Genomic DNA, 12,168 nt, shown 5'->3' with positions numbered 1-12,168 from the left:
GCTCCATCCCTGGAGGCATTCAAGGCCAGGATGGAGAGGGCCCAGGACAGCAGTAGGTGGCACCTGTGCTTGCAGCAGGGGGATTGGAACTAGATGATCCTTTCAAACTCAAGCCATTCTATGATTCTATGATTCTAAGATTCTATAATTCTATGATTCGGTATTTCTCAGGAATTTTCAAAAAGCACAGGTTGACAGATAACTCTCTTAAGGTTTTCAAATTATAGTTTATAGATTCAGACATACATCAAATTGTTCAAAAGACTGGATTTCTAGTGAGACGAAGAACTAAAGAATTCATTACATCTACAATTATCTTTTCCAGATACATACACTACAGCTAGTAGTTCTAGACCAAACATGAGCAAACATTTGTTGTTACTATGACTAACATCAAAATATGATAATCAAAAGAGAGAGAGAAAAACAGGTTTTTTAGCTATTCTGTTGTTTGTTTGATTGTTCATTTGTTAGTCTGCTGAAATATCTATTGTGGATAATTGTCAGAAAATAATGGTTGGCCTTGACCAAGATAACACATGAATTAATTTAGGAGAGAAAACAAGACTTCCATGCTGTCTTCATAGAAAACCCAGTTGTCATTGGATCAGGCTAGGGGTTGTGGTTTTTCTAAAATACCTCTTAATCAGTTGTTTGAATATTACCAAACCAGAGCCTTTTCCAAACACAGCTCTTGGACACACTCTTCAGCATCTGTTCAAAACCCATCTCTTGTTTTAGGATAGTGTTTCCAAATAAGCTGATTCTTTGCAGCCATTTTTGCTGATGAAAATACATTGCAGTCCTTCTTATCCCATTCACTGATCTTCAAGGAAGCTGATGAGATGGTCATGTACTCTTGGCCCATCACTTGTAGGACACAACCTCTATTTGTTATGTTATTGTGCTTGTTTCATCTAGACGTGGATGGACCTGAATGCCCCTACTGTTGGAACACATTACTTCTCATCTGCCATCAGCATACCTGCAGGCAAAAAACAGTATCTTACTAGTATTTGTGGTATTTTCTGTCTTTTCTTGCAGCTTAGTCTTTTTCTGATCAGAGAAGTGGCTGTTTTATCTGAGGAAATGTTCATAGTCAGAACAAGGGCCTAAAGAACTTAACTGTGAAGGCAAATATCCATAACCCAAAACAATTATCAGAGTACAAAACAAATATCAGAAAAGGCCCTGTCCAATATACTCTTGGGCGTGGGTTTCACTCTGAAAGACCATTTTCATTAACTTCAATGCGGTTTTTCTCATTCTTTGCACAAGGCTCCAGTCAAGGCTCACATGTTTTGTACATAAGACAAGCAAATATCCCCTTACTATAGACACTTTCAGACACTGACTGCGGTCATGACTTCCTTACGCAAAATGAACATTTCATTAGTTAGCAAAGAGTAAGCAAGAATCAGCTGTGCCCTCACCATCGGCGGTAGTAGTTTGGTTTGGTAGGTTTTTTTTTTTTTTTTTGTAGTTTTTGTTGTTGTTGTTGTTGTTGTTGCAGTGGATCCATTCCGTCAACTATTATTCCTCATCACTGCCAACTGCTTGAACATATTCCAAGAGGAACTTCAATTTATGTGAGTCATTTCAAATAAACCCTTATCCACACACAGAACAGAGTGTAGACCTGAACAAGCATGTTTGTCAAATTTGGGAATGCTGTACTGATAGAAAAAAAAAACATAACAGAAAAGCAGAACAACAGAAAGATTAATAGGGCACACTGATGTGCCCTTCCATTTAAGATCAGTATTTTCAGAGTACTCTAGAGAAGTATGAAGTGTCAAGCACAGGGAAATAAAATGATGAAAAAGTTCTTTCCACTACTATCTCTCACACAGTGGCTCTAAAAGAATGAAATACACTTTAGAGAATGTAATAGCAATTTAGGTAGGTTATTCTTAAGGCTCTTCCAGCATTTCCAATATTGTTAGGTTTATAATTTCAAGTGAAACATCCCCTTTGGGCTCAACTGGCAAACTAGAGTACCTCAGCCATGGAATGCTCACTCCCCTGAAAGCCTAAACAAAATAAGTGGTTTTATATCATAAATAAATCCAAGATTTATTTTTAAATTACTTTATTGAGATTTTTCCCCTCAGCATTATTTTTTTAAATTATGTTCAGAACTAGAAAAACTTTGAAATCTTAGAAACCCTAAATTAAAAGCAAAAAGTTCCAGATAACATTATGGCCAAGTAAATACAATAAATTCCATTGTTAGACTCTATCAAAGATAAGGAGAACTCAAGAACTTCCTAGCCGATATTCACTGGGAAAGTTTTTGTTTGGCAAAGGAATTAAAAACTCTTTCGAGGCATATCACTGATATAAGAGATGATGTAATATTTTCAGAGTAATGTTCAAGGTACCACAATTGCCCTTTAAATTTCCCCTGGATGGGAATAGATATAGCACAGCACAGCTTTAGAAACACTGGCGTGAAATCTGTGTCCTGCTGTGATAAACACAAAATTTCCATTGGGCACAAGTAGGCTGTCGCGTGTTTCCCAAATCCTTGATCTGGGTGTCACATTGGGATGGCTCTACCTCTCCTTTCTACTTTCTGTACACTATTTCCAGGTGGACTAAAATACATGGGCAGGAAAGCGATGGCAGTGCTCTTCATCATGTCCCCATAACTGTATGACACAGAGCACCCGAGGTCTGTGCACAGAGAGGTCATCTCAAACAAACTTTTGCAAAGACTGAAATTTGACCCTTTTGAGGGAGAGTTTTGACAAATCTGCCATTTCTGCACACTTACTAACAATAATATTCAATCTTTCCATCTGTTTGCATGTAGAAGCAACATGTTCCTGAAGCCCTTTGTAAATACTATCATATCTGAAAGGTTTCATCGAGTTGTCTAACTCTGCAGTGGAGTTCTCTGCTGGTAGTGACTCATGGACGGAAGGTACCACCTACAGAACCTCTTCCAGTAACTTGTCAGCACTTTCATTCAAATGACATTGGCATGTAAGTAGAGAAACATAGAAATCTGGCTGTGGAAAACACTGATATGGAAAAACTTAAATTGTTTGTTGAATGTAGGATGTCAAGGTTCATCAAGTTCACTATGGTTCATCAAATTTTTCCCACTGCCTTCCATATTAAAGTCCCACTTAAAGATTAGCACCAGAGTGCTGCAGCTCATTAGGAGTATTTTGACCATGCTCCTTGTAATTGAAAGTCTCAGATTCTCACTGCTCTGATAGTTGGAAACCACATGCCACCAAAACTGATTAATGATGTACTTATACTTATTTACACATGTATCAAAATTACTTATCTACTCTTCCTTGTCATCTTCATTCATATCTATGGAGACCAATCATGCCCTCATTCCTGATTTCCTGCAAAAAAAATGGCACATTTCTTGATGATGTTCCTAAGAGAATTCTGTAACTGTAAGAGTGAATAGATTCTAGACTCCCTTCAGTCCACCAAAACCTATAATCTTGAAGTCCCACAGCTTTTATTTACTTCTTAACAGCTTGCCTGAAAGGGAGCTCTAAAGTCCAACCTTTGCATCGTGAGGGGGTGTTCATCTAGTTTCTCCTGCCTTCCAGATCCTAATCTCATCAGTTCCTTGCCAGCACAAACTGTTGGAAGTCACATAACCTAGTGAGCCTAAGAAATATATTTTCTTTCAAAAACACCACGTTTTTACTCTTTTCTCTCTATCCTTGAAGCAATTTCAATTTTACCTAAAAAAATTAGATTTTATCTCAATTCAAGGTGAAGCTTTTTTTTTTAATAATGGATTTTTCAGAGATTGAAACACAGCATTATCTCAAACATAAAAAGGATACTTACAGATCTTTATTTTAAACTAAATGGTTGCTAGATATAAAGATCTAAACTGGATGAGGTATTCTGACATGATTAATGGACTATAATTTCTATGTAGAGAAACTATTAAATACATAACTTGCTTTGCAGAGAACTAGTCTTTTTTTTCTTACAGTGTATACAGCGATCTTTCCAAACATTTAAAGTTCCTTAAAGGCCTATACAATTTCTCTTCTTTCTGTCTTGAATAAAATAATATCCTCTGGTTTTGTGCTTTCTGAAAATAATGTTAGAAGGCAAAAGAGCCTGATACTTGTTGGAAAATGTGTTGAGGAGGAGCAAGATTTGAACAATCATTCATAGGTCAGCTCGTGTATCTTTTTGATGTAATTAATTCTTGTTTTTCTGTGATTCCATGTAAGCAAAAAAAAATGAAATGGCAATGTTTGCAATTATGTCTGGTTACAGAATTAACTGCTGTTGCATGGACACCAAATTTGCTTCTGTGGAAAAAGGAAGCAGAAGAATGTGTTGTACCTAATGCTTTAATGTGTAATCTAAAGCTTTAAGTGTATAAACAGGAGGGGGTATCACTGTTTACATGGGTGGATAGTGACAGGACAAGGGGCAATGGTTTTAAACTAAGGGGTAGTTTAGGTTAGATGTTAGGAGGAAGTTTTTCACACAGAGGGTGGTGAAGCATTGGAAGAGGTTGCCCAAGGAGGTTGTGGATGCCCCATCCCTGGAGGTATTCAAGGCCAGGCTGGACGTGGCTCTGGGCAGCTTGGTCTAGCGATTAGCAATGCTGCACACAGCAGAGGGTTGAAACTAGATGATCTTTGAGGTCCCTTTCAACACAGGCCTTTCTATGATTCTAGGATTCTATGATTAATGAGAACATGGGCTTTCTGCAAAAAAGTAACACCCTTGGAGAGGCTTCCTCAGGAGATCATTGCTGCCAACATTTCTTGAGGTGGAGTTTAGCATGGGGGTGGGGATGTTGTGCATATATATGCCTCTGAGGACAAAAATCAGTGAAGAGTATAGGAAATGAATCACCATATTTGTCTTTTCCTGTCCCATTAGAGGCATCAAATAATTACTTTTTAATTCCTTGATGGCCGTGGATCCTCTCAAAACCCTCTGATTTGCAGGGCTGGAAAAATCAAGTGAAGTAAAAATAGTCTTCACATTGAAAACTAAACTCTAATGTTTACAACTGAGCATGGGGAGCCCAGCTTGGATGTACTGGGTTTTTGTGGAAAAGTTTTGATAGCAGGGTGGGAAACAGGGATGGTCAGTGTGAGCAGAGCCCAGCAGTGCTCCATGTCAAAGCAGAGCAGCTCCAGCTGCTCCAACAGGGACCTGCCGCTGCCAGAGCTGAGCCATGAGTGATGCTGGGTGTGCTCTGGGAGAGCAGAGTTAAGAGAGGAAACACCACAGTGTGACAGCAGCTGGGAGAAGGGTGAGCAATGGGAGACAAGCAGCCCTGTGGGCACTGACAGCAGTGCAGGAAGAGGGCAGAAGGTGCTCGAGGTGCGGAGCAGAAGCTCCCTGCAGCCCAAGAGAGGCCCAGGAAGAAGTAGGCTGTCCCCCTGCAGCCCATGGGCACTGCATGGAGCACATCGCCCTGTGCAGCAATGGAGAATTCAATGGTGCAACACTGGATGAGGTCTGGAGGATGTACAGCCTATGGAGAGCCCCTGCAAGAGCAGTCCTGGGCCAAAGCTGCAGCCCTGGAGAGGAGCTCACAGTGTGGCAGGAGGTAGGAAGAAACTGGTTCTTATTTGCTTCTATTTCTCACTGTCTTAGCCTGTTATTAATAGACAATAAATTACATTATTCTCCCTATGCTGAGTCTTTTTTGCCCCTGATGGTAATTGGTAAGAGATCTCCCTGTCTTCTCCCCTTGTTCCTCTGAAAAGGGAAAACGAATTAGCAACACAGTGGAGTTCAGCTACCTTTCAGTGTGAAACCACCACATCAGATCACACTCATCTCTTGGACAAAGTAGTTTGACACTTTCATATTAGATGTTTCAATCTGTTCAGCCTGGAACAGCTTGACACCCAACTGGTAGCCATGCCTGGTAGGCATATCTTGCAGCAGCTCCAAAACCAGCAACTAGCCAGTCAGGAAAGGTTAATCAGACCCAAAAGGGAGCACAAATGTGCTTTAAGCTTCTAGATACTTTAACCTTTCTCTAAAGCTTCACTGACATAGTCCAGGGGTTTTGCTTACACCTTTCTCCTTCTTTTTCTCCCTTAGCCCTCTTCAAGTCTGTCACCCTCAGCAGATTTGTCAGGTTGGACGCTGCCTACATTATGTGATGTATTAACAATAAAAGGCATCCAACAGCACCTGCAAGTATAAAAAGTACTTCGACATTTAAAAGCAAAGTCCTTTGTTCGGCCTACCCCAAATTGTTTGTCTGAGGCCTTCTGAACGCTAAAAATCCAGAGGTGGAAAATGAAGCAGTGTTACAGATACATACAGCATCTCTACCCAGGGATAAAAGCTAGCCTAGTGACTTCACAGCTCAGTGAGTTCTAGCTGACACCAGAGCTGTGTCTTTCAAATATCTCAACAATTTATTGGGAATGATTTTCTCAGTCTTCCTCTAAACCAACATGATGTTGAATCATAGAATGGTTTGCTTTAGAAGGGTCTCTATAGATCATCTGCTCAAAAATAAATCATCCAATTCGTGGCGAACTCCAAAGAAAATCATATGGATATATCACTCCTGGACTAATAAAACACTTGGGGGGAGGAGGGGGGAGACTTATTTTTAACTCTCCCTCAACAAAATATTTAGAAGATGAAGAATATGTACAGATACTGCCCCTACTAAAGACTAAACTCCATGCACCATTCTGATCAACCAATGATTACAGGCTATACCTCAGCATCCTATTAAAACTATTGGGAAAATAATTCTGGATTAAATAAGTAATGCTAAATTATTTTTTGTCAAGGAAAGAAATGCAGTCATGACTGTCTTTCCATTTGTCTTTAATCTAATCCAGTGGAAGAATAAACTCTAGGGCTTACCAAAAGGGGCTCATGTTCATCCCAGGTAGATCCTTCTGCTTTCAGCATGCCTGAAGTAGGGACAATGTCCTGGAAACATACTTTCTCTTCATCTTCCTTATAATGACGTAAAGACAAGCTAAGGTGTGGCTTGGCCTGCAAGCTTACTTGCCTGTGTGTATGTGTACGCACATCTACAGCACATACTCACAGTCCAAAATGATTTGAAGTGGGTGCACTAAGACAGGAAACGATGACTGAATGGAAGAAGTATAAACCAGAAAGCACATTTCACAAGAAAGCGGAGATGCTGATGCTGGTGTCTTGACATTTGAAAATGTTTTCCCCCCACATCATTTCAAACTACTGTTGGTAGGTTTGTACCACCTGTCAGTGCTTCCCAAGATATCTCTACTGCTACATAATTTAATCATTCCAGCTGATGTGTCAAGCAGTTAAATGTATTATTAGTTAAAAGTGAATAACAGTTTACTTTGAAATAGAAGATTTAGATTTTTTTAACCGTTAAACATGGAGGAAAAGAAATGTTTTGTTTTAAATACTTGTATTTTTGTATCTGCTATTCCAGATCTATTCAGTTCATTATTAGTGCGATCAGACATACAGCTGAAAACTGTGAAATCTGCATTCTTGAATAAAGATGAACAGAAAAATAGGTATGATTTTTGGCAAAAATGCTTCTCTGACAGTGTCTTACTTGAAGCCTAGATGATGACTTTAAATAGACATTGCAAAACACAAAACACCTGCACAAGACTTTTAAATTAATTAATCAAGAGCAGCGGTACAAAGAATAACATTTTAGGAGTGATCTGAGTAAAATATTAGTGCTGTAAAAGCTATTTGGAGTTGTTCTTTGAAACTATTCAATGAGGTTCCTTAAGAAAGGAACTCCGGGGGTTATATTTAAAAGTGGTGTATAGTGATTTAGTGATTTATACTAATGGGAGTCGCGTGGCTAAATCACTGTGCACTGCTTTGAAAATGCACCACTACAACCTTGCCTGTCTGATCTCCTCCAGGGCTATGTCCGCCCTAATCCAGCTGTTTCCAATACTGTGTAGAAGATTAAAAACTATTCTAAGCTGCAATGTGATTCCTGTTGTGCAAAGAAATCACATCAACTTATGCACCGATGTTAATATTTAATTCTTAAAAAAAATAGATCCTCACAGAGCACATTAGAAAACTTCGCACGTTGAATTTCTTAGGCAATGAAATAGCTTCCACCTTCAGGGCAGAATTGATTCCTGTCAAAATCAAGGGTAAGGGATTGGTTATTCAGATTTGCTTGTTTGGTCAGGCCAAAAGTTTTGATTGTGCAGTATGAAGTAAATCCTACTTTGTCTTTGGCTTGTTGGTCCTGTAAAAGAGCTCATTTGACCCTCCAGTAGAAGATGCATACTCTCCCACAAGGAAGCCAAGAAGGATGAGGTTCATTCCAGCCTCACAGGTGCTTACACTTGCAGATTATACCCACATAATATACTCTGTGGCATACATACAGCTTCCTAAGGAACACCCCTGTGTGAAGGTCCTTCTTCTGCTCCAGATTACAAGCCCAAGCCTGCTAGGAGTTGCTCAGATCAGCCTGGATAAGACAGTCTCACAGGTACACAGGAAGGATTTACAAATGTTCAACTCTCCCTGCTCCTCCTGGGATCCATCTGTCCAAATTTGTGTTACTTTGGAAGTAGCTTAAGGTAGAACAGCAAAAGTCACTATTGTTTCAGAATGAGAGCAGGCTTCACACAGAATGATGTGCTGCTAAGAACATAGCTTTAATTGTACCAACATTATTCGCGATACAGAGAAGTTGTAAGTGTATCCCACTGTTTGAAAGTGCCTCTGCACCCAGCACTAGCACTCAGAACTGCATACTGTAGCCTTGAAATGTTTTGACTTAGGCCTTCTTTCTCACGTTCTCTATATTATTTTCTGAAGATAGAAGTACCATGACTTAGATTTCTATTTAGCTCTAGTCCTCACCTCAGTAGCTTGCTATCACATGAAAAGCATGTACTCTAGCACACAATTTTCACAGTTGTGCAAGTTTCCTAATTGTGTATTTTTGATATAAATTGCTGTACTTTTGGATCTGAAATGCTGCACAGAGTGAACACATGCTGAATTCAATCAAGTATTCTGTTACTGACTGCTCACATAGGACATCCTCTAGTGTTAAACCAGCAAAAGGCATCGGAGTACACCTTCTATTCACTTTTGTGACCTTTGATATATGGTACCAAATTTACCTTTGGTAAATGGTAAACACCCTGTGGGCCAGGCCTGCTTGAGATGCTAAGAGCATATCAACCTACAGCTCAAGGAGCATAACGTCTCTGTAGGAGCTTCTCATGCTTCTTATGCTGGAAATAACACATGTCCACCCATTCACTGACAGCAGACACCAAAAGCAAAGAGGCAGCTGAAGAGATGCAGAAGAAATTGCTTTGACAACAAAAAACAAATTGGGTGCATGATGCAGCATCCACTAAAGTTCAGAAATAACAATATTGACAGATGTCTGATGAGGCAGAATCACTGTTCTCTCCAAAGAAGAATTTGTCCTAGTATGTGTCCAATATATGATTTGTGAAGTATTATATTTAATAATTACAGATGTCCATCAAAATATCAAAATATGACTGTGTTCCATGTGGGCTGCACACAGAAGTCAGATGTATTCAATTGATGGGATACAGTTACAGGATACTGATATGGGGTTAAGTTTGCAACCAATGAATGTGACGCATACTGTATGAAAAAAAAAACAAACAGCCATCACTGTTACTTTTCCATAGTCTAGTTTCTTATCCTGGTTCTGAGAAAACTGTAGTGAAGTATGACTTTGGTCCTTTAAAAGATGTTGATACAAAAGAAGAAAAGAAAATCTCTGATGAGACAGAGAAACCAAATATAACAGTCAGATGAGATCTGGCTCCTGCTGCTAGGTGTGTAGCCCAACTGTAGGTGACAGCTGTGCATTCCCAGTTCATCTTCTGTTCTGGTTTTCATTAAAGAAAATTCCTATCTGCATCACTGATAGTGTGACAACTCATCTGATGCACGCTCAAGACTCAGGCTATGAAGGAACCAGAAATGTGGAGAGATCCAAAGCTCACAGGAAAATGCACAGCAGACCATCAAAACCATGAGATAAGGTTGGGCTGTTAATCTTCTCAGCTTTCCAAGGACTCAGCCACATGATGTGTTGACTTCATGGGCAAGGCTGGATAAAAGTTCCCTTTTATTACCCCTCCACAAACTGGGCCTATAATCTTAGCAATTTTAGCCATCCAGTTCACAGTATAGGGACGTGAATAGTTACATTGGCAGAGCTAAGCACGTAGGCAGGAACAGAGAGTGAGGGCATTGCCATGTCTTTCATTCTGCTGCCAGCAGCATGGGCTAGATGAGGCACTGCTGCTACTGCCTTACAATCAAATCCTCACTTGGCTGCATCCTTAGATTCAGATACACAATAAAGATATAATGATATCCCATCAGATTTCATCTGAAGCGTATGCAAATCAGTTCAACAAAAATGGAGGGTTATTGCATCAGGATTGCCTGCATTTCCCATGGGCTATAATTACATCATGATCTACTACAGCATGGGTGAGATATAGAGAGACTTTATCTGACACAGGGTGGGTCCCAAGAACAGCAATGGAGTAAAGACTGAAAAAAACAAGTCAAGAAAAGTTTAGGACCTGAGGGAACGGCACGGAGCTGGATTGGGGAAGGGTTAGGCTGGGTGTTAGGAAAACGCTCTTTACTAGAGGTCGATGGGCATGGAACAGGCTTCCCAGGGCAGTGGGCATGGCCCCAAGCTGCCAGAGTTCAAAAAGTGTTTAGACAAAGTTCTCAGATATAGAGTTTGATTTTTGGGTGCCAGGAGTTGGAATTGATGATCCCTGTGTGTCCCTTCCAACTTGGGATATTTTGATTCCATGAATAGGGAGAATATACAATTTCTACATGGCAATAAGCATATCAATATGCTATTGGCACTCACTTGGGAACAATACTAAAAGAAAAGCATTTGCTCTTGTTACCAATAAAAGAAAAAGCAATAGCTAGTGCAGTTCGTACTATTAAGGCCACAACAGGGCAAGGAATAAACACATTGCAACTCTGGCTCTTGTTCGGCTGGCACTGTTGGCAAAACAAGGGCTGGTGCCTTGTCAGTGCTCTGGAGGAACCACATGACCTCAGGCACACGATCAGCTTGCCATTGGCATGGGGAAGCCAAGCATGCATTCCTCAGCACCCATTGGTCTCGCAGAACATCCAGCAGTGGTGTGAAGGGAAGCTGCAGGGCACTGAGGGAATGAGCCCTGGAGGGGACCCTGTTGTGCTGGGAGGTGGAGACAAATGCTGATTGAATAAAGCACAGTTCATAAGACTTTTGTCTTCGCTCCTCATTGTGGGATGGTTGGTTTTGTTATAAAACTTATTAGCATACATGTGGAAGTACTTTGTGGAAGCAGCTTAATCCTAAACAAATGTGAAAATAAGCCTGCATTGTTTCTAAGGGCTGATTTACATTAATTATCTTCTACTTTAAAAAAGCTCACAGACTTTTTTTTAATCATTGTTTCTTTGTGGAAAAATTAAGAACAGAGCATTTCTCTAAAATGCTGTACATACGAATTTCTTGCATTTCCAACAAAGACGTGTTTTCCAAAGGCAGAAAGTCTTGGTTTTCAGCCAACATTACTGCCCCACTGGCTAAACTCAGGCACCTCAGTTTACAACCAGTTACATAAATTACTAGCTTCTTTCTCAAATATGATGACCTTCTGAGAACCAGAAGTATTTTTAGGAAGATACATACATATTTAGATGCCTAAACGTAGCTACACTGTTAAAAAAATAAATTTTATTTTGTTAACCACGGCATTGCTCATTTGCCCACATGAAACACTTCAGGGCAGTTTGTGATCTCAGGAAAAGACTAATCCACTCAAATTTAACCAGCAGCAATGCAAGGAATTCAGCCAGGGTACATCTGTAATGAGTGTGTATGGATTTCAGGGCATATGTCTGCCTTCAGCTTTTGCTGTGTGCATGATCCTTTGCCAGTCACTAGCTCTCTGACCATCCGGCCCTCACTGATGCCCTTCTCTCCTCCAAGTTGTGAAGCAGGTTGTTTTTTTTTTTTCTTGCAGAAAAATGTGAGTTCAACCTAGTGCTTAGCTGGAGTGGGCACCTGGGCTCTGTTACATCTCTTCTCCTTCCAAAGAAAGGCTCCCTTTCCTTGTAGAAAAAAAACAGAAGAGAGAAATGTTGAAATCATAT

The sequence above is a fragment of the Numida meleagris genome, chromosome Z (assembly GCF_002078875.1).
Source record: "Numida meleagris isolate 19003 breed g44 Domestic line chromosome Z, NumMel1.0, whole genome shotgun sequence".
Lineage (NCBI taxonomy): Eukaryota > Metazoa > Chordata > Aves > Galliformes > Numididae > Numida > Numida meleagris.
The sequence above is the reverse complement of the archived record's forward strand: the minus strand, read 5'-3'. Positions refer to the sequence as shown.